General features: G+C 45.6%; 1 long non-coding RNA gene across 1 annotated transcript; it reads right to left on the reverse strand.

Moving 5' to 3' along the window:
• Positions 1–1,464: 1,464 nt before the first annotated feature.
• LOC144325818 (uncharacterized) lies at positions 1,465–12,291 on the reverse strand. The gene is made up of 4 exons (XR_013391000.1): positions 12,148–12,291; positions 6,341–6,500; positions 5,126–5,266; positions 1,465–2,123 (listed from the first exon to the last, which is right to left on the reverse strand). It is a non-coding gene; the product is annotated as an uncharacterized LOC144325818 (long non-coding RNA).
• Positions 12,292–20,427: the final 8,136 nt, after the last annotated feature.

Raw genomic sequence — 20,427 nt, forward strand, 5'->3', positions numbered from 1 at the left:
AGAGAGATGGTGGGATATCTTGAAGACCCAAACTGTGATTGTGGAACCCATGGGTCTCCATGTTGGACTCTAAATCTCATCAGCCCCAACAGTCAGTCAACAATGCTCAGTTATCTCCTGGGTGTTCGAGAGGGGGGATTACAGTGGATTCCTCTATTTTCTCTGTGTGTTTGGGGATCCAGACAATGTTTTTTTTCCACCGTGTGTGTGTGTGTGTGTGTGTGTGTGTGTGTGTGTGATTCTATTCCTCCCTCCAATTTAGTTGCCATTCCCCCTTTTCAGCAACTCGGCATACCACACCATTGCGTTTTTATGGGGTTGTTATGCGAACTCATCGATTTCGATGTGTAGATCTCACTTCTGTCTCCAGGAAGCATCCAGTTGTTAACCAGCAAAAATTACAGATCCAGTAAATAGATTTCAGACATTATTGTGTTTTTTTAAGGAAAGGGGACATGTAAAATAAATAAATGACAAGAGCAAAGCTGTGGTAGAAAGAAAATACTTTGGTTGTTTTTTTAAAGAATTCCAAAAAATGTAAATAAATTACTTTTTGCAAATGAGACAAATGGAATGGAAATGGCCAAATTTACAAACCAGAAAGTTTAAACCCTATCTATTGTACTCAGTTCTTGGTGCTAATTGAAGCTTTCCATTCCCCTCCTCCTCTATTTCTCTGACTCATCAACCTTCCAGTCCAGCAGACAGAAAATTCCAAAAGGACCAGTGGAAGAGACAAACGTAGAAACAATTTCAATCTCCCTCTCCTCAACATGGACTAGGATCTTGCCCAAAGGCGTGTTTCCATCATGCATGGTGTGGCTTGGTAATGTTAAAAGTCTTGACTGGTCAGGTGTGGAGGGAGGGATGACAGCCAGGTATTGGGGAAGAAGGGTGGCAAAGGAGTGGGAATTTGGTGGGGTTGGCAAACACACACACACAAACACAAGCACATATTTATAAATGTGCGCACATATGTTTTTGTATGTGCACACTGGCCTTTCCTGTGTGTACCCTACTATTACAGTGTGATGCCAAAGGTATTTGTGTGGCTCCCAAGCGCACACTTTGTTGTTGTTTAGTCGTTTAGTCGTGTCCGACTCTTCGTGACCCCATGGACCAGAGCACGCCAGGCACCTCTGTCCTCCACTACCTCCCGCAGTTTGGTCAAACTCATGCTGGTAACCTCGAAAACACTATCCAACCATCTCGTCCTCTGTCGCCCCCTTCTCCTTGTGCCCTCCATCTTTCCCAGCATCAGTGTCTTCTCTAGGGAGTCTTCTCTTCTCATGAGGTGGCCAAAGTACTGGAGCCTCAGCTTCACGATCTGTCCTTCCAGTGAGCACTCAGGGCTGATTTCCTTAAGAATGGATGCGTTTGATCTTCTTGCAGTCCATGGGACTCTCAAGAGTCTTCTCCAGCACCATAATTCAAAAGCATCAATTCTAGCACACACACCTCAGCTCAAAAAACATACGTCAATTTTATTTTATTAAAAAATCACTTTTGCTGGCTGCTCCTTTGGGTCCCCTTGGAAAAGAAGCTTAAGAAGTACAGTCCTCACCAAAGCCACTTTGTCACGTTGGCTACACTTTGGCTGTTCCCCATCCCTTGGAGGGTTGGCTCATGTGGCCTTTGGCTCAAAAAGGTTAGCTGCTTTTTGAGGTTTTCGTTTCTCTTCCTTAAAGTCTGCTGCCTCCTCACCCTCTGAGTCTCACCCCTGGACTTGTGCCCCAAAGGTATTCCATGAACCCACCACTGAAGGGAACGGCCCTGGCTGTTGGCTGCTCCCCACCCCTGTTGTAAATGGATTATTGCATCTTACCCTCCCGCTGCTCAATTATTATTTTTTGTGCATCGTAAGCATTGGCACCCAAAGCAAACAGGATCGCTGATTGTTTGGTACAAGACGTGTCTATTCAGGACGGCTGTCTCTCTCTCTCTCTCTCTCTCTCTCTCTCACTCACACACACACACACACACACACGAAGGAGGAGGCACAACTGTTCTTTCCTATACAAATGCCCCCCACTTCCACAAAAGAAACAGATTCTTGGCCCCATCACATCTCCTTGATTGTTCGGGTGACTTCATCCAGAACTTCCTCCAAGGAGCTCTGGGTCCTGCAAGGGAGAAAGGTGAGGAATCATTGCAAATGAGCGTGGACAGCGTGGCTCAAAATCGGTGCTGCATCAACAGTACAAAACTGGCATTTTCAATCAGTGAAAACAACAACAAAAACAACATTCTTCCATGAGAAAACCATCCCCTTCTCAACATATTGGAATCATTGATTTATTTGCTGCTGCATTTCTATCCCACTTCAAAGGGGGGTTCAAGAGGGCATACATAGTTCTATCCTCTCCCTGTTTTTATCCTCAAAACAACCCTGTGAGGTAGACTAGGCTGAGAGACAGTGACTGGCCTGAGGTCATATTCAGTGGGCTCCATGACCCAACAAGGATTTCAACCCTGGGTACTAGCCCAGCACTCTAACCACGACCCAACTGTAGCTAATGCTAGTCCTACTCAGAGTAAGGTAAAGAGACCCCTGACCATTAGGTCCAGTCGTGACCGACTCTGGGGTTGCGGCGCTCATCTCGCTTTACTGGCCAAGGGAGCCGGCATACAGCTTCCGGGTCATGTGGCCAGCATGACTAACCGCCTCTGGCGAACCAGAGCAGCGCACGGAAACGCCGTTTACCTCCCCGCCGGAGCAGTACCTATTTATCTACTTGCAACTATGACGTGCTTTCGAACTGCTAGGTGGGTAGGAGCAGGGACCGAGCAATGGGAGCTCACTCCACCACGGGGATTCGAACCGCCGACCTTCTGATCGGCAAGTCCTAGGCTCTGTGGTTTAACCCACAGTGCCACCTGTGTCCCTCCTACTCAGAGTAGACCCTCTTAAATTACTGGTCAGTTTAGGTCCATTAATTTCAGTGGATCTACTCTGGGTAGGACTAACAACGGACTCAACCCAATGGAAATAACTGGTTTGACACCTTGCCTAGCCGGATCTGCTGTTGTCACCATAGCCTTTTGTTCTCAGGGCAGCTTATACCGAGAAAACAAATGAAACACAATGCAAGAAGTAGGTCAGCAATTTAGCACTTAAAAGTGCGTTTTGTCAAAAGAGTTCAGTAACAAATCTTACAAAACCACGCCCTCTGTGGAGGTTTAAGGCTGGGAGTGAAACATGTTTGAAGCTGACAGTAAGGAAAATGGGAATCTCTGAGTTGCTGGGCTGGTTTGGTTTTCTTCCAGCTGATTGGTCTGAAGGTGATGAGGAAGAACTGTAGTTCAGTGGTGAGCATCAAATTGCCATGCAGTATATCCCAGGTCCAATCACTGGAATCCCCAGGTAGGCCTGGGAAAAGCTCCGTGTCTGAAACCCTGAAGAACGGCTGCCAGTCTGAGTAGGCATCACTGAGATAAACAGACAGTCTGACTCAGCATAAGGTAGTTTCCGAAGTTCCTATGTTCAACAGTAATTAGTTGGGTAGGAAAGATGGGGGGGGGGGGTGTCACACCTGGCAACCAATGAGCCCCTTTCTGCAAGATCTCTCCTATGGATTTAAAATTGTATGAAGATAGAGGCTTGCTTTTCCCAAGAGCAATATTGTCTGGTTCCAGAATTAACACTAAATACATTGTTTTTGTTAAATGAGCCACTATAGCCTCTAGAGGGCCATGAAAATTTGCGTCCCGGGCTTTTTAGACTCATCTACCCATGAACTAAAAGGGACACGGGTGGCGCCGTGGTCTAAACCACAGAGCCTAGGACTTGCCGATCAGAAGGTCGGCAGTTTGAATCTCCACGACGGGTGAGCTCCCGTTGCTCGGTCCCAGCTCCTGCCAACCTAGCAGCTCGAAAGCACATCAAAGTGCAAGTAGATAAATAGGTAAGGGAAGGTAAACGGTGTTTCCATGTGCTGCTCTGGTTTGACTAGAAGCGTCTTAGTCATGCTGGCCACATGACCCGGAAAAACTGTCTGCGGACAAACGTCGGCTCCCTCGGCCAGTAAAGCGAGATGAGCACCGCAACCCCAGAGTCATCCACAACTGGACTTAAAAGTCAGGGGTCCCTTTACCTTTACCCATGTACTATCTGAAACCAAAGGGTTTCCCAATGTAAATACTAGCACTATTTTCCACTTTCCTACCCCACTATAATTTGAAACACCCTCAGAAAACAGCCTCAGCCTTAGTGTCTCTCCCTTGCAGTAACTTCCATAATAATAATAAGAATAATAATAATAATAATAGTATTTTATTTATATCCCGCCCTCCCCAGCTGAAGCCGGGCTCAGAGCAGCTAACAACAATAAAAGTAACACAGCATTTAAAATCAATTCAAAATCTAATTAATGGCAACCATTGGGCTAGAGTTCTGTCAGGATTACCAAAGGAGGGGGGCCAGACTGTGCCTTGGCCAAAGGCCTGGGGGAACAGCTCTGTCTTGCAGGCCCTGCGGAAAGATGTCAAGTCCCGCAGGGCCCTAGTCTCTTGTGACAGAGCATTCCACCAGATCGGAGCCACAGCCGAAAAAGCCCTGGCTCTGGTTGAGGCCAGCCTAACCTTCCTGTGGCCCATAACCATTTGGGAGGGGAATATCCACCATCTAAATATATCCTTTGAGGTGACCCTTTGATGTGACGCTTTGGGGAAGGACCACAGTTCAGTGGTATAGCATCTGCTTTTCATTTAAAAGTATCCAGATTCAATCCCTGGCATCTTCAACTAAAACAGGAGCAAGGTTGCACTCCCCCTGTTCCTCTCTCTGCATAGGTCATCCATCAGGGCAACCAAAGCCAACTCAGTCCTGTGGTCAGGACTGAACCCATATTGTCATTGACTCAAGTTCTACCCATTGTCAGCTCTGGCTGCCCCTACTATTGGGCTCCCAGCCTTTCACCCTACCAATCCCAACAGGTGCCAGCCACCATTGTTGCTCATTTGGAAATATTAGAGCCACACCAGTGAGCTCCAGTAATCTCTCTCTTACGGAGGCTGGATTTGCAATGGCTTCCAAGGGGAAAGGGATGCCAAAGGTTCATGAATGACTTTCCTACCCCCGATAGATAATGCAGCTGCCATAGAATACCCCCATATGGAACAGTACCTTCTTTGAAGTCCACGCTAGGGACACAATCACCTGGGGCACACTTCAGTAAACACAGGGCACAACCTCCTTGTCATTCATCAGTTCAACGTCGGAGTCGGGGAGATTCTTCATATGCTTGTACTTATTACTGGATGTCCTCTGGAGTCACAAAGAAGGGAAGAGGATGGAGAAGGAGATAACAGATGTGAGGGATCACAGCTTTAGAGAATTAATCATATCTTACCCCCACCTGTACCCTTTACTTATCCAGGTTTTGATGGAATTCCTTTTCATATAGCAGAAGTCCCAACAGATTATGAGAACTACATTGGATTAGCCATGGGAGCTGCCCATCCCCTCTGTAGACCCACCTGAATTCTTGGTCATTGGTTTCAAGGCCAGATAAGGATGGCAGCCTTTTCCCCCTTAGTCTGAGAGGTGTTGGTTAAGATAGATAAGATAAAACTTTATTTGCATCAGCCAATGGCTATAGCAACAGTAAAGCATTACAATATACGCAGAAAAGGGAATTTGATATAAGAGCACAATTTAAAGTCCTGAATCAGCCATCAGTTAGTGGCCCTTGTTCTGATTGTCCCTGCTATGAACCTAGCAACCTTTGCTGTTATCTGCTCATTTTGAAGAAAGGACATTGTGGCCGTGGTTGAGCGTCCTGGGATGGTTAGTACGAGTGGGGTGATGATCTCATTCCTCAGGTCTTTGTAGAGAGTACAAGACAGGAGGACGTGTGCCGCTGTTTCAGTGCTACCATCTCCACAGGGGCAAAGACGTTTCTCAGGCGGGAACTTTTGGAATTGACCCTCAAGTACCACAGATGGCAAAACATCCAGTCTTGCAAGTGTAAAAGCATGTCTGTATTTTGGGATAACAAGAGGTGTTGGTTGCTTGAAATGCAAATTGGCCTGAGAGGGGTATGGTGATTGGAGAAAGGTCAGAAAGCCACCAATGATGCCTCCATAGATACAGGCCATGTTTATATCCTACATTTAAAGCAGTATTATACCGCTCTAAGAGTCATAGCTTCTCCCCACGAATTCTGGGAAGTGTAGCTTGTTATACCCCCTATCCCCCCACCCAAAGCTACAATTCCCAGAGTCCCCTGGGAAGAGGGATTGATTGATAAGCTACTTGTCTGGATGATATATCTCCATCTGCCAGCTGCTCTGGATCCATCTGTGTTGCGAGACCACTTTCCCCTCAAACAAGGATTACCTTGACCGGTGAGAGTTCCTGGTGAATTAGCTTCTTAAACTCACTCTTCTGGAACTTCTCCGTCTCGGCCACTTTCTTGTGGTTTGCCTTGGAGTTCCGCTCAATCATGTTTGTGAAGGCTTTGTACAGGCTTGACATCTTGCGATGCTCAGATTTTTTCCTGCAAGTAGGAATGAAGGCTGATCACAAGAACGTAATAAAAGCCTGCTGGATCAGGCCAAAGGCCCATCTGCTTCAGCATCCTGGCTCAACTGGTATTCAGCAAAAAGGGTTTATTGTATGAACCAAAAGCCGTAACAATTTAACTGGTAGTCAAAGACATATCGTGGAAGGGCTAGGAGTCCTTTCCCAGTGCAGGAGACTGAATAGGTCACTGCAGGTCATCTTCTTTTTACGGACCACCTTAAAATACCAGATTTTCATTCCATTTTGGAAGCAACTGCAATGTGCTGTGCAAGATGCTGAATTATTTGTAGCTGTCCTCTCGTTGCTTCTTTTATTTCTTATGTTGCATGTTACTGTATTGGAATCTGCACTCACAGAATTCAGATTGCAATAAAATGCAATAAAAGAAAGAAAAGATGCAATCGAAATGCAATGAAAATTCAACATGAAATTTCAATGCAGACATGCCCTGGATGACCTGAATGAAGCTCATGGATCACTGGTGGTCCACAGATTGCAGTTTGGGTACCGCTGCTGCAGAGGTGCCACTGTGGGTACCCACAGCTGCAACATGGACATGCAACATCACACGCACTACGTGCAGGCGTTTGTGTGTGACGTCACACATCTGCGTTGCGGCGGCAGCGGTGACTCCTCTTCTTCCTCCTATCCACAGACTGCAAGACACCCTTTTCCATGGGGAGGGGCTTGGACTTGGAGACAGAGAGACCCACCTGCCAGAAAAGGGTGCCTCACTGGCTGGCAGAGAAGGGCAGAGCTGAACTGCTTCTCTCTCGGAGGCAGTGTTGCTGCCGCCTGCCAATGTTTTTCATTGACTTTGTGGGCACCCAGCCCCCAAAATTATATTATTATAATTACGTTATTATTTTTCTATTTTATTGAATTTTACAAGAAAAGAAAAAGAAAGAGAAACAAAGAACAATACATAACGCTGTAAACACATTTATATACATGTTTTCCAAAATGCAAACTAAAAAAAAAAAGACAGAAGACAAAAGAAAGGGGGGGGGAATACTTTTCATAACCAATAATACAGTGGTACCTCAGGTTACATACGCTTCAGGTTACAGACTCTGCTAACCCAGAAATATTACCTCGGGTTGAGAACTTTGCTTCAGGATAAGAACAGAAATCGTGCAGCGGCGGCGCAGCAGCAGCAGGAGGCCCCATTAGCTAAAGTGGTGCTTCAGGTTAAGAACAGTTTCAGGTTAAGAACAGACCTCCGGAACGAATTAAGTTCTTAACCCGAGGTACCACTGTATTACCAAACTCATGCTTCAAACATTACAATATATAAATCCTAGTTAAAATATTATAATAGACTTCCACCGCATTTGCCGCACGTCTCTCAGTTATCTTGCTCGCCTTTACATCTGTTCTTCAATCATTTCCCTTCCTTAGGTTCTTTCATAATCAGTCAAACCTTTATGTTCTCTATATTCTTCACAAGGTTAGTCTAAGCACAACCAAACTTTCGTATTTGAGCTCTGCTTGTATAAATATTCATTTAAGCATTCCCATTGTTTCTGAATTATAGTTTTGGATTTATGCCTTATTAAATCCGTCAGGTACTCACATAGTTTACTTAACCATCCCCCTTTCGTTGGGATAGAATTTCCTTCCCAATGTTATATTATTATATAATTCCAATGTTCGATATTATATAATTTCCTTTCCAAAATTATATTATTGTGGGCACCCAAGCACCCATGGCGCCCTGAAGTTGGCTGAATTTGATTTTCATGACCCATTTTTCTCCTGGCAAGCAAGCAAGTATCACACAGGGAGCTACACCCCACGGCTGCAATTGAACAAAATAGGAGGCGGAGGAGTGAGAGGAGGATTTGGCCATGACTCACACCCAAAACCGCCCATATGTTCTCCCACACAAATCATGGGTGTCTGCTGGAACACTTGGGATTAACCTGGAGAAATGACACCTGTTGACACAACAGGCGGTGCAATCCTAAGAATGTCTACTCTGATGTAAGACCCATCAAGTCTAATGGGTCTTGCTACCAATTAAGTAGGTGTCAGGTTGCAGCCTCTCAGCTGTCAACCCGGAAGATACTTTTTTGTTTTTTCAATCAATCTTTATTACGGTCCAGAGACCCAACAAAGCAATGCACAATTCAGACAGCCTACCTCCAGGTTAAACAAGCATTTTGTTCAGACTTAAAGATAGGGATCGTTGGTTCTTGCAACCACCGATAAAAACTTCGCCACTGCTAATGTTCTAGCGTTTGTCCGGTCTTCCAATAGGAACCTGACATAGTGAGCCTCTGATTTTCCCGGGAAAGGTACCAGCAAGGGTTTTTAAAATTAATTTATTTGGTTTTTCAAATTAAAATTTCACAGTCACATACCCAACATAAAAACAAGATTCCAAGGAATCTCTTGGACTTCCCTCCTCCCCTTTGTGGGTCCTATTGTCAATCGTTTCCTCCTGCACAGGCTTCCTCAAACTCGGCCCTCCAGATGTTTTTGACCTACAACTCCCATGATCCCTAGCTAGCAGGACCAGTGGTCAGGGATGATGGGAATTATAGTCTCAAAACATCTGGAGGGCCAAGGTTGAGGAAGCCTGCATCCTGCATCTTTTATGATAACCCAGATATTTTACCTCTCTATTGTGTCCAAAATTCACCAATGAACCACAAGTGATATTCCAATCCTACTAACGATTGTAACTGTTTACAATGGTCTTTAAGATACGTTATAAAATATTTCCCCATTCCTTATTAAAATTTTGGCCTTCCTTATTTCTGATTCTTCCGGTCGTTTTAGCCATTTCAGCATAGTCCATCAACTTGATCTGCCATTCTTCTCTGGTCGGGACTTTATCTTCTATCCATCTCTGGGCCAATAACATCTGCGCAGCTCTGGTCGCATACATAAATAGTCTTTTCTGCTCCCTAGGAATTTTGGCATCAACCGGGAAGATTAAGGACAGTCCAAAGGAAGGACTTCCTCACACAATGCGTAGTTGAACTATGGAATTTGCTCTTCACAGGAGCCAGCGATGGGCACCAGCTTGGATAATAATAATAATATAATAATAATTTATTATTTATACCATGTCCATCTGGCTGAGTTTCCCCAGCCACTCTGGGCAGCTCCCAATCGAGTGTTAAAAACCATACAGCATTAAATATTAAAAACTTCCCTAAACAGGGCTGCCTTCAGATGTCTTCTAAAAGTCTGGTAGTTGTTGTTCTCTTTGACATCTGGTGGGAGGGTGTTCCCCAGGGTGGGTGCCACTACTGAGAAGGCCCTCTGTTTGGTTCCCTGTAACCTCATTTCTTGCAGGAAGGGAACCACCAGAAGGCCCTCGGCGCTGGACCTCAGTGTCCGGGCTGAACGATGGGGGTGGAGATGCTCCTTCAGGTATACAGGACCAAGGCCGTTTAGGGCTTTAAAGGTCAGCACCAACACTTTGATTTTCAAAGGGGATTAGACAACTTCATGGAGCAGAAGGTTGTCATGAGAGTTTTGTTCGCATCCCCACAGTCCAAGGCAGGATGCCTCTGAATACCAATCACTGGGCCTCAGGTTCTGCTTTCAGACTTCCCAGATTTAGAGCAGACAAAACGAAGGACTTTCTGGGTTATAGGTGCCCAGCGCTTGCACCGTGATGTCATGATATTACATTGCGACGTTATGTCATGACATCACGTGCCCTGCAGCCTCGGAACCTGACTTCTGGTGCCACCAATTCCAAGATCCTACAAGGCCTCAGAGAGACCAGAAGTTGCATCAGGGGGCCCTGCAGAGTGGGTGCTGAGCTCAGGCCCCCGGGGGCCCCTATAGGGAAATCACTTCAAGATGCTTCATAAAAACTGATTCATATGTGAATAAACAATAGTTTGCATTTAATGTTGAGGTAGACCATTGAAATTGATAGGCATGACAAACTTAGATCAATTAATTTCAAAGGGGGGGACTTGAAGTTGTCTGCAAAATAATAATCATATACTGGTAATAATAACAAGTTTGATGAATTCATGCTTTTGAATTATGGTGCTGGAGGAGACTTTTGAGAGTCCCGTGGACTGCAAGAAGATCAAACCTCTCCATTCTGAAGGAAATCAGCCCTGAGTGCTCACTGGAAGGACAGATCCTGAAGCTGAGGATCCAATACTTTGGCCACCTCATGAGAAGAGAAGACTCCCTGGAAAAGACTCTGATGTTGGGAAAGATGGAGCGCACAAGGAGAAGGGGATGACGGAGGATGAGATTATTGGACAGTGTTCTCCAAGCTACCAGCATGAGTTTGACCAAACTGCGGGAGGCAGTGGAAGACAGGAGTGCCTGGCGTGCTCTGGTCCAGGGGGTCACGAAGAGTTGGACACGACTAAACGACTAAACAACAACAAATCAATACGCATGCCTTATTGTAGAGCGAAATCATCGTACTCATCATCTAACACAAAAAAATAATATGCCTCTGAACAGTAAGTTACTAGAATGCAATAGTGGGGCAAGGCTGTTTGCTTCCTGCCCTGATTATGAGCTTCCCAGAGCATTTGGCTGTCTACAATGGGATAGGGCTGTAGCTCAGCAGTAGACATAGGTGCCAACTCCCTGGGGTCCTGGGTGCCCGAGCACCCACAAAATCCCACATGAAGGGGCTGAGCACCCACAAATTTCAGTGCCAGGGCCATACACGCTGCATGGCACCCATGGCGCTGGGCACCCACAGTCATGGAGCCAAGTTGGCACTCCTGGATTTCGCCATACAGTAAAAACCATGTACAGAACAATTGCATATATAAGAGTAGTCAAACACACACACAAACATATTCAGATACCAACTGGATTCACCATCAGCCTCTCATCACCAATGAATTTCGTAACATACCATTTTTCTATAAAGCACCAGTACTTCCACTGATGAAGTGCTACAGTCTGAATTTCTCCCAAGTTGGTTTCAAGGGTTGGGAGCACTGCTGAACCACTGAGGCCCTTGGGCTTGCTGATCAGAAGGTCAGCAGTTCAAATCCCTGCGACGGGGTGAGCTCCTGTTGCTCTGTCCCAGCTCCTGCCAACCCAGCAGGTCGAAAGCACACCAGTGCAAGTAGATAAATAGATACCATTGTGGTGGGAAGATAAACGGTGTTTCTGTGCGCTCTGGCACTCATCATGGTCCTCCGTGCACCAGAAGTAGTTTAGTCATGCTGGCCACATGACCCGGAAAGCTGTCTGTGGACAAACGCCGGCTCCCTCAGCCTGAAGCGAAATGAGCTCTGCAACAGTCACCTTTGATGAGACTTAACCATCCAGGGGTCCTTTACCTTTACCTTACCTTTCATGCATGGTGAATCCTTACAGCAATGGAACCTCACAGAAGTGAATTGGGCTAAATGGGTTTTCGATACATGCCTCATTCCCAACTCTGTGGTCCCAGGACTGCACTCACACAATGTAACTAAACCATTTTAATTTTTTTTAAGCATATTACTTTCTCTGAAGAATGCTGGGCACTGCAGCTAACTCCTCTCAGAGCTACAAATTCCCAGCACTCTGAAGAAAGTGTGCCTCCCCCTGGATTCTTCAGGTGAGTTTGCTTTAAATATGTATGCAGCCTGAAACCTAAGACAGAATAAAATCCCAAGACTTACCCAGGTCAGCGCTGAGAAATTGGCCCGGGCAAACGCAGCATTTGCAAAAGCAAGGCACCCCACGCCAGCTTCCCTTATGCTGAGCGGTGAGAGAAAGTGGGAGGCGGATGGTGAGTTTCCTTCTGGCCAAACCTGCTCTGCTGTTGTTGTTGCTCCATTTCCCCTGCGTTCCTGCTGGAACCCTCCCAGATGATCATATGTCAGGAAGGTGTTTATCCACGTGGGTGAGAGACAGGTTGAGAGAGATGGGGAGCAGGTTAGCTCTCTGCAGGAGATTGGGGTCAAGGGAATAAGAAGACGGAAAAAGAACGTTTCCTTTTTAAAAAAATGTATCTTTATTAATTTAAAATAAATACATATGTGAGAAAACAGACGTAACTACAAGTAAACAAACATACCATCAAACAAACAAATAACAGAAAAATCAAACAAACCACCACACTATAAGATAATTAATTAATATAATTATAATATAATTAATATAATTATCATTATATAAACACAATTATAAAACTTATAGAGAAGAAATTTAAAACTGACTTCCAATTAATCTCACTGTACTTTATCTATCCATTGCTTTATACCGCACAGTTACATATTTCTTATATAATTTCCTTTTGCCTCCCTACAAACCTATATTTATACAATACAGGGATCAGTCTAATTCTGCCAAGATGTTTCCTTTTATTCCATAGTTTTCTAAATATTCTTTAAAGATTCCCCAATCCTTATAGACATTTTGTTTTGGTTGGCCTCTTCCTCTTCCTCTTCCTGTCGCTTTCGCTAGCTGCAGATATTCTACCATTTTATTTTTATTTTTTATTTAGAATACCTGCGAAAAAGAACGTTTCCTATGCACTGGAAGAAATTATAGCTGTCCTCTGCCTCCACAGTCAGAGGCAGCAATGATTCTGAATACAGTGGTACCTCGGGTTACATACGCTTCAGGTTACATACGCGTCAGGTTACAGACTCCGCTAACCCAGAAATCGTGCTTCAGGTTAAGAACTTTGCTTCAGGATGAGAACAGAAATCGTGCTCCAGCAGCGCGGCGGCAGCAGGAGGCCCCATTAGCTAAAGTGGTGCTTCAGGTTAAGAACAGTTTCAGGTTAAGTACGGACCTCTGGAACGAGTTAAGTACTTAACCCGAGGTACCACTGTACCAGTTGCTGGAAACCACAGGACGGGAGAGTGTTGTCTGGTTTGGGTTCTGCTTATGTATATCCTACTGGGGAACAGATGCAGAACTAGATCATTCATTCATTCATCTTTAAATTTGTATACTGTTCTTCATCCGAAGATCTCGGGACATTTTGCAAGATGTGTATAGAAAACAAAAATACATAATGAAAACTGAAACAAAATAACCCCATAACCTCCGCTCCCACAAATACATTCAAAACAGAAAATTATGGAAAAGTGGGATAGATATAAGATATATGTTCAAAAATACAATCAAGGTTTGCGATGTATGCTAGCATTCGATTGACGTTGGAGAGAGACTGAGTTGAGAAATAAGAACAAGGGTACATATTGATATAGGAATGTATTAGATAAAATGTAAAGAAATATACACTAATAAGAGTACATTCATTTGTAAAAAAGGAACATACAACGGGATAGACAGGAAGTCCAGAGTGTTGGTACATATATAATTTTGGAATAGTTTTTTGTCATTGTTTTCCCCCCCTTTTTTTCTTTTAGTATATAAACTTTGTATACATGTTGAAAATTATAGTACAATAAGCCTTGTGATGTAATATGATAATGTTTACCGATGTAACATAAGAACTTTAATAAATAAATCCAGACTAAACGTCTTTCCTTCTGCAGTGTTGGATGGCAGGTTGAGAGGAGTTCCCTACCAGGACAGACTTTGCTCGTGTGCTCAAGACATCGATTCTATAAAACATATTTTGCTGCACTGTGCAAAATACGAGCAAGCCAGGGCTGAACTGATATTACCCTTGCTGGTACCTTTCCCGGGAAAATTAGAGGCTCACTATGTCAGGTTCCTATTGGAAGACCGGACAAATGCTAGAACATTAGCAGTGGCAAAGTTTTTATCGGTGGTTGCAAGAACCAATGATCCCTATCTTTAAAAAGATAAAGGTAAAGGTACCCCTGCCCGTACGGGCCAGTCTTGCCAGACTCTAGGGTTGTGCGCTCACCTCACTCTAGAGGCCAGGAGCCAGTGCTGTCCGCAGACACTTCCGGGTCACGTGGCCAGAGTGACGAAGCTGCTCTGGCGAACCGGCACCAGAGCAGCACACGGAAACGCCGTTTACCTTCCCGCTATAAAGCGGTACCTATTTATCTACTTGCACTTAAGGGTGCTTTCGAACTGCTAGGTGGGCAGGAGCTGGGACCGAATGATGGGAGCTCACCCCGCCGCGGGGATTCAAACCGCCGGCCATGCGATCGGCAAGTCCTAGGCGCTGAGGTTTTACCCACAGCGCCACCCGCGTCCCTTATTAGAAGACCGGACAAATGCTAGAACATTAGCAGTGGCGAAGTTTTTATCGGTGGTTGCAAGAACCAATGATCCCTATCTTTAAGTCAGAACAAAATGTTTGTTTAACCTGGAGGTAGGCTGTCTGAATTGTGCATTGCTTTGTAACGATTTGTTGGGTCTCTGGACCATAATAAATTAAGTTAAGTTAATAAATAAATAAATTTCAAATTAAATTTTTTAAAAAATAAATAAAAAGAGTATAGGATGGTAATCAGCTAAAGGCCCGGTTGAAGAGGAACATTTTTTCCTGGCATCTAAACAATATAAAGGAGTCAAGAGAGCCTCCCCGGGGAGAGCACTTCACAAGCAGGGAGGCTCTACACAAAAGGCCCATTCTCATGTTACCCGGGGGCATCTTACCCATAGAGGCTAGTGGCACGGGGCGCCGGGGCGGCAGGTTCTGGAGGGCAACAGGGAAGAGGTGGAGGCTGGACGCGGTGCCTCCCAGCATCAGCTCACCGCCCTCGCCCACCTCCGTCATGCTGCGCCGAAGCAGCATCGCGCCTGGAGCCTCCTCCTACTGTGGCCACCGCAGCACAAAGCGTCCAGCTGAGCTGGGAGGCGCCGCGTCCAGCCTCCGCCTCTTCCCCGCCAGAGGAGCCGCCCTCCAGCCACTGCCTGCCTCCTCCAGCCCCACTGACAGCGGCGTCATTCCTAAAAAACTCTGGGAAACGGGGGGGGCGAGGTGTCAGATGAAGCTTTGCGCTGGATATGCTTAAGACGGCCCTGATGTTACCCACCCTCCGGACCTCTTGTGGAAGAGGCACATGATAATGATCACAAGGTCCAGGTCGGTTCATATGGGGACAGGTTGAAGGAGCTAGGTTTGTTTAGCCTGGAAAAGAGGATTCTGAGAGCAGATATGACAGCCGTCTTCAAATGTCTCAAGGGCTGCTTCAAGATGAAGCAAGCTTGTTTCCTCCTGATCTGGAGGGCAGGACTCAAAACCATGGCTTCAAATGACCAAAATAGAGAGGTTCTGACTGTCAGGAAGAACTTTCTAACAGTGAGAGCTGTTTGACACTGGAAAGGTCTCCCTCAGAAGGTTATGGACTGTTCATTGGAACCAGGCAGAGGGCCTTCTCGGTAGTGGCACCCATCAGATGTCAAAGAGATAAACAACTACCTGACATTTAGAAGGCATCTGAAGGCAGCCCTGTTCAGGGAAGTTTGTGTGGCATTTTGATGTATTTTTAATCTTTGTTGGAAGCCGCCCAGAGTGGCTGGGGAAACCCAGCCAGATGGGCGGGGCTACAAATAATAAATTATTATTATTATTATTATTATTATTATTATTATTATTATTATTATTAAGCAGGGGTTGGATGGCCATCTGTCATGGATGCTTTAGCTGAGATTCCTGCATTGCAGGGGGGATGGACTAGATGACCCTCAGTGTTCATTCTAACTCTACAATTATATGATTCTGTGATCCTATGCAGTGGTGTTTTTTTTCCTGGGGGAACGCAGGAGTACACATACCCCTAAACATTTTGTGAATCTTTGTACTTTTGTCCATTTACTGTATTTATTTTCCCCAATTTGAACTATAAAATGGTATTTTCTTGAATCAAAATGAGAGTACCCCTAAACATTTTTTTAAGAAAAAAAGCACTGATCCTATGACTAGGCACTCTTTTGATGAGAATCCAAGTTTTGCTCAATCATTTGAAAACCTTTGGATTAAATAAAAACGAGCCCCAATTTGTGGCGGGGCCCACTGCTAATGCTGTTATCGCTTGGGTTTTTCAATAACATTCCCTTCAACACCTGAAGTTTGGAGACAAGTGGTAATCCTTGTGTCGTGAAAATGGCGGTTTGCATTCACACACAAGAGGAACACTCAGGGGAACCCCCAACACACACACACCAAAAAAGTTTGCAGAAACACACCCCAAAGAATGTCAAGAAAAGCATTTGTGGAGTAAAGTGGTACCTCTGGTTAAGAACTTAATTCGTTCCGGAGGTTCGTTCTTAAGCTGAAACTGTTCTTAACCTGAGGTACCACTTTAGCTAATGGGGCCTCCTGCTGCCACTGTGCCACTGCCGCATGATTTCTGTTCTTATCCTGAAATAAAGTTCTTAACCCGAGGTACTACTTACGGGTTAGCGGAGTCTGTAACCTGAAGCGTTTGTAACCCGAAGCATTTGTAACCTGAGGTACCACTGTACCTGCCAAAACAGCCTAATGTGGGTCACCTGTGATCTTCAGCCATGGAATGTTGATTGACTGTTGGGATGAGAAGGGAAAATGGGAATGGCATGTTGTGTAGGATGGTTTGGCTGGCTGAAACTATGAGAGAACTGACACACTTCTTCATTCATCCAAAAGAATAATACAGTATAATCACAGTGTTGCAGGAGATCCTGTGCGCCGTGTAATTCAACCTTCCCCAACCAGATGTTCTGCAAATGAAGTTGAACCATGACTCCCATCATCCCTTAACATTGGTCATACTGGCAGGAGCTGAAGGGTGATGGTGTCCAACAATATCTGGAGGATGCCACATTGGAGAAGACCAATCTAGCAGGACACTGCTACCCTTCTTGAAGGAGTAAATCCAGCATATGAGTGTTGGAAGATTCCGTTCCACCTTAAGGAACAGGCATGATTCTTGTGTGTCACATGCCTGTCTACACAGCTTGCTGGGAACTTCTGTTTGTGTATAGCCTCAGAGAGCTGCAAGCAAAGAACCAAATACTTGCAGATAAAGTTACATTGTGCAAGAAAGTGTATCCAGAAAGGACTCATTCAGGTGTCCTACATGCCAGGAAACAAAATTCCTGCAGATATGTTGTCTAAGGTTGTTCACAGAGAACAATTTAAGGTTTATGTACAGCAGTTTGAAGTTAGGCTGAAATACTGCGACACAGGTTACACAGGTTACACGGAAAGGCGGAGGATGTTGGGATATTCCGTTCCACCTTAAGGAACAGGCATGATTGTTATGTGTCACATGCCTGTTTACACTCCAGCACAGCTTGCTGGGAACTTCTGTTTGTGTATAGCTTTTGCTTTTGCTGTCTTGCTTTGGACACGAAAGGGATCAGACATGTTTCCTTTTGTCCTGCTGTATGCTGAATAAACTGCTCGTAAATATGCTCACACAACTTCTCCTGCCACTTCTGTTGCGTAGTGTTTACTCTGCTGAGAAGTGTACCCCAGCTTCTGGGCATATCTGTCAACCGTCCCTTATTTGGCGGGAAAGTCCCTTATCCCAGCGCCGTGTCCCACTGCTGTCCCTTATTGATGATGTCCCTTAAATTTCCCGGGTTTCAAAGGAAGCAGCTCCTCTCCCTCCCTCCTTGCCGGCCAGGGAGGAGGGAGGCTCCAACTGTGTTGCTTGGCTTCGTTGCTCACCCAATAAGGAGTCTAAGAACGACTGGGGAGTGGAGCTTGCATGCCTTGTGCCGATCAAATCGGCCGTGTTTCCTGGGGACTCGCCTTTGCTCAGCGCTTCCCAGCGGAGAGGTGACGGTGGTTTTCCTTGCTGCATCCCCTTTGCTGGGTTGCTGCGCTGTAGGAACCACCGCTTGAGGCTTCGTTTGGCTGCTGGCTGGGCTTTCTGCCTTTGGCTTGGAGGGGATCAGAAGTTGAACATACCTGTGCTTGGAAAATCCCTTATTTTGGCTCCTGGTCCCTTATTTTCAAATCTGTAAGTTGACAGCTATGCTTCTGAAGCTTCTGAAGCTCAGGTCGCTGATGCTGTACCAAGGACTGGAGATCGCCCGGCGCACCGGCCAGTGGGCTGGAGCCAGCTGGGGGCCTTCCAATTGCCCCCATTTCCTTGGCAGCTTACCAACAATGAGCATTCCCAGCAGAGGTAGATGTCCTTGAAGACTGAAGACAATTCTCTGCCAGATGGTGGTTATGTTCTACCTCCACTGCCATGGGCAGTAGGTCTCTCCCTACCACTTGCAGGGCATCACAAGCTGGGAGGGTGTTGCTGTTGTGCTCAAGCAGAGACAGATTTAGGGCAGCACACCCAATTCTGCCGCACTGGCAGAATGTCAGAGCATAGTGTCAGAATGGAAGGCGAGAGGCAGTGGGGCACTGAATGTTGACCTCTCCCAGGATGCTGCTGAAATTCGAAAGATCAAAGTCTGCCCCGGGTCAGGTCCTCTTGTGGACTTCCCATTGGGAGACCTGGTCGCTGTCAGCCATCAGGGGATCTGACCACCCCACGGTAGGCTATCAGGAATAGATAGACAATCAAAGTTCTTAACCAGGCATCCCCAAACTCGGCCCTCCAGATGTTTTGGGACTACAACTCTCATCATCCCTAGCTAACAGGACCAGTAGTCAGGGATGATGGGAATTGTAGTCCCAAAACATCTGGAGGGCAGAGTTTGGGGGTGCCTGTTCTTACCAATGTATTTTATTCAATATTCACACAGAGTGGCTTAGAAATGCAGCCTCCTGGAGTAATGGCGTTGTTCTGGGTAATCTCCACTCCGCTTCTCTCCTCAATCTTCAACAGCACCTCACCTTAAAGTGACCGCTTAGGGCCATTTGTCTCTGAGATCTTTGCTCTCTTAATTTTAATGCTCACCAGGTTCTTGGAGAAGGGGTGGTCTGGAATGCTTTCTAATGATAACATGTCAGCCAGCTGCTCCAGCTCTGCCTCTTCCTCCTCCTCTCCCATTATTTCCCAACGTTAACCCCTCATCTGGCTCTGAGCTGTGACCTCCCGCAAACCACTGTTGTAAATCTAAACTAAGCCCTTTGTGGCTTAGGGCCCTCGTATTTATGGGACCGCCTCTCCTGGTATGCCCCACAGAAGACCTTAAGGTCCATGAATAACCATAGTTTAGAGGTCCCGGGCCCTAAGGAAGTCAGACTATCCTCCACCAGGGCAAGGGCCTTTTCAATGATGGCTCCGACCTGGTGGAATGCTCTGTCCCATGAGACTAGGGCCCTTCAGGATTTAACCTCCTTCCGTCGGGCCTCCTTCCGCCTGGCCTTTAATTTGAATTCAGCCTGATCTTTTATTTCCCTTCCTGAGGCGTTCTTAAAGTAAAGGAAGGATTGAACTCTGATTAATAAGAATACACACAGAAGCTTGAACCAGCAAGACTCTGGGAAGGGTGCGTATAATAATCTCTCTCTGTGTCTCTCTCTCTCCACCCCTCGGCCCAGGTCGTTTTATTCACAAAAGAACTTTTTACAGAGTGTTCATAAGAACCAATCAGATTTCTTCTGAGCATTTCAACAGACCCCACGTGGGGACAAAGTTAAACTACCAAAACTAATTAAGCATGGGTTGAACAAAGAACAGAACTACAAAGGAGAGCATTTGGCAACCCAAATGATAAACAAGCAATATACATGATAAGGAGGATGGCCAGGAGGACAGCGATCATTATCACCTTCATGTGAGATCTGTTTCCTGGCCCTAAGATTAACATCCTAAGATTAACATATCATAAAGGCTACTTCAAAGAAACTGCCCACTGTCTTTGATGACCCAGGAGCCTGCCTAAGTGTGTACGTGACTTGTGAAGAGAGAGAAATGGGCAGTAGAGGAAATGGCCAGAGATGCAGAGGGTTGTGGGATTTGATCAGAAATTATTGTCAATGTATCAAACCCAGTCAACACAATGCATTCATCGTGGACACAATGGCTTGATGCATATTTTATAATTCCTCATAGTAATCCCACCTGACCCCACACTCTGGATATTTGCACTCCTACACCTTCCCTTCTCTTCCCTCCCCCTCCCCTTTTATGAAGATTACCCGCTCTGAGACCCCACAGCTAATT

This window comes from Podarcis muralis, chromosome 16 (genome assembly GCF_964188315.1).
Source record: "Podarcis muralis chromosome 16, rPodMur119.hap1.1, whole genome shotgun sequence".
Taxonomy (NCBI): Eukaryota; Metazoa; Chordata; class Lepidosauria; order Squamata; family Lacertidae; genus Podarcis; species Podarcis muralis.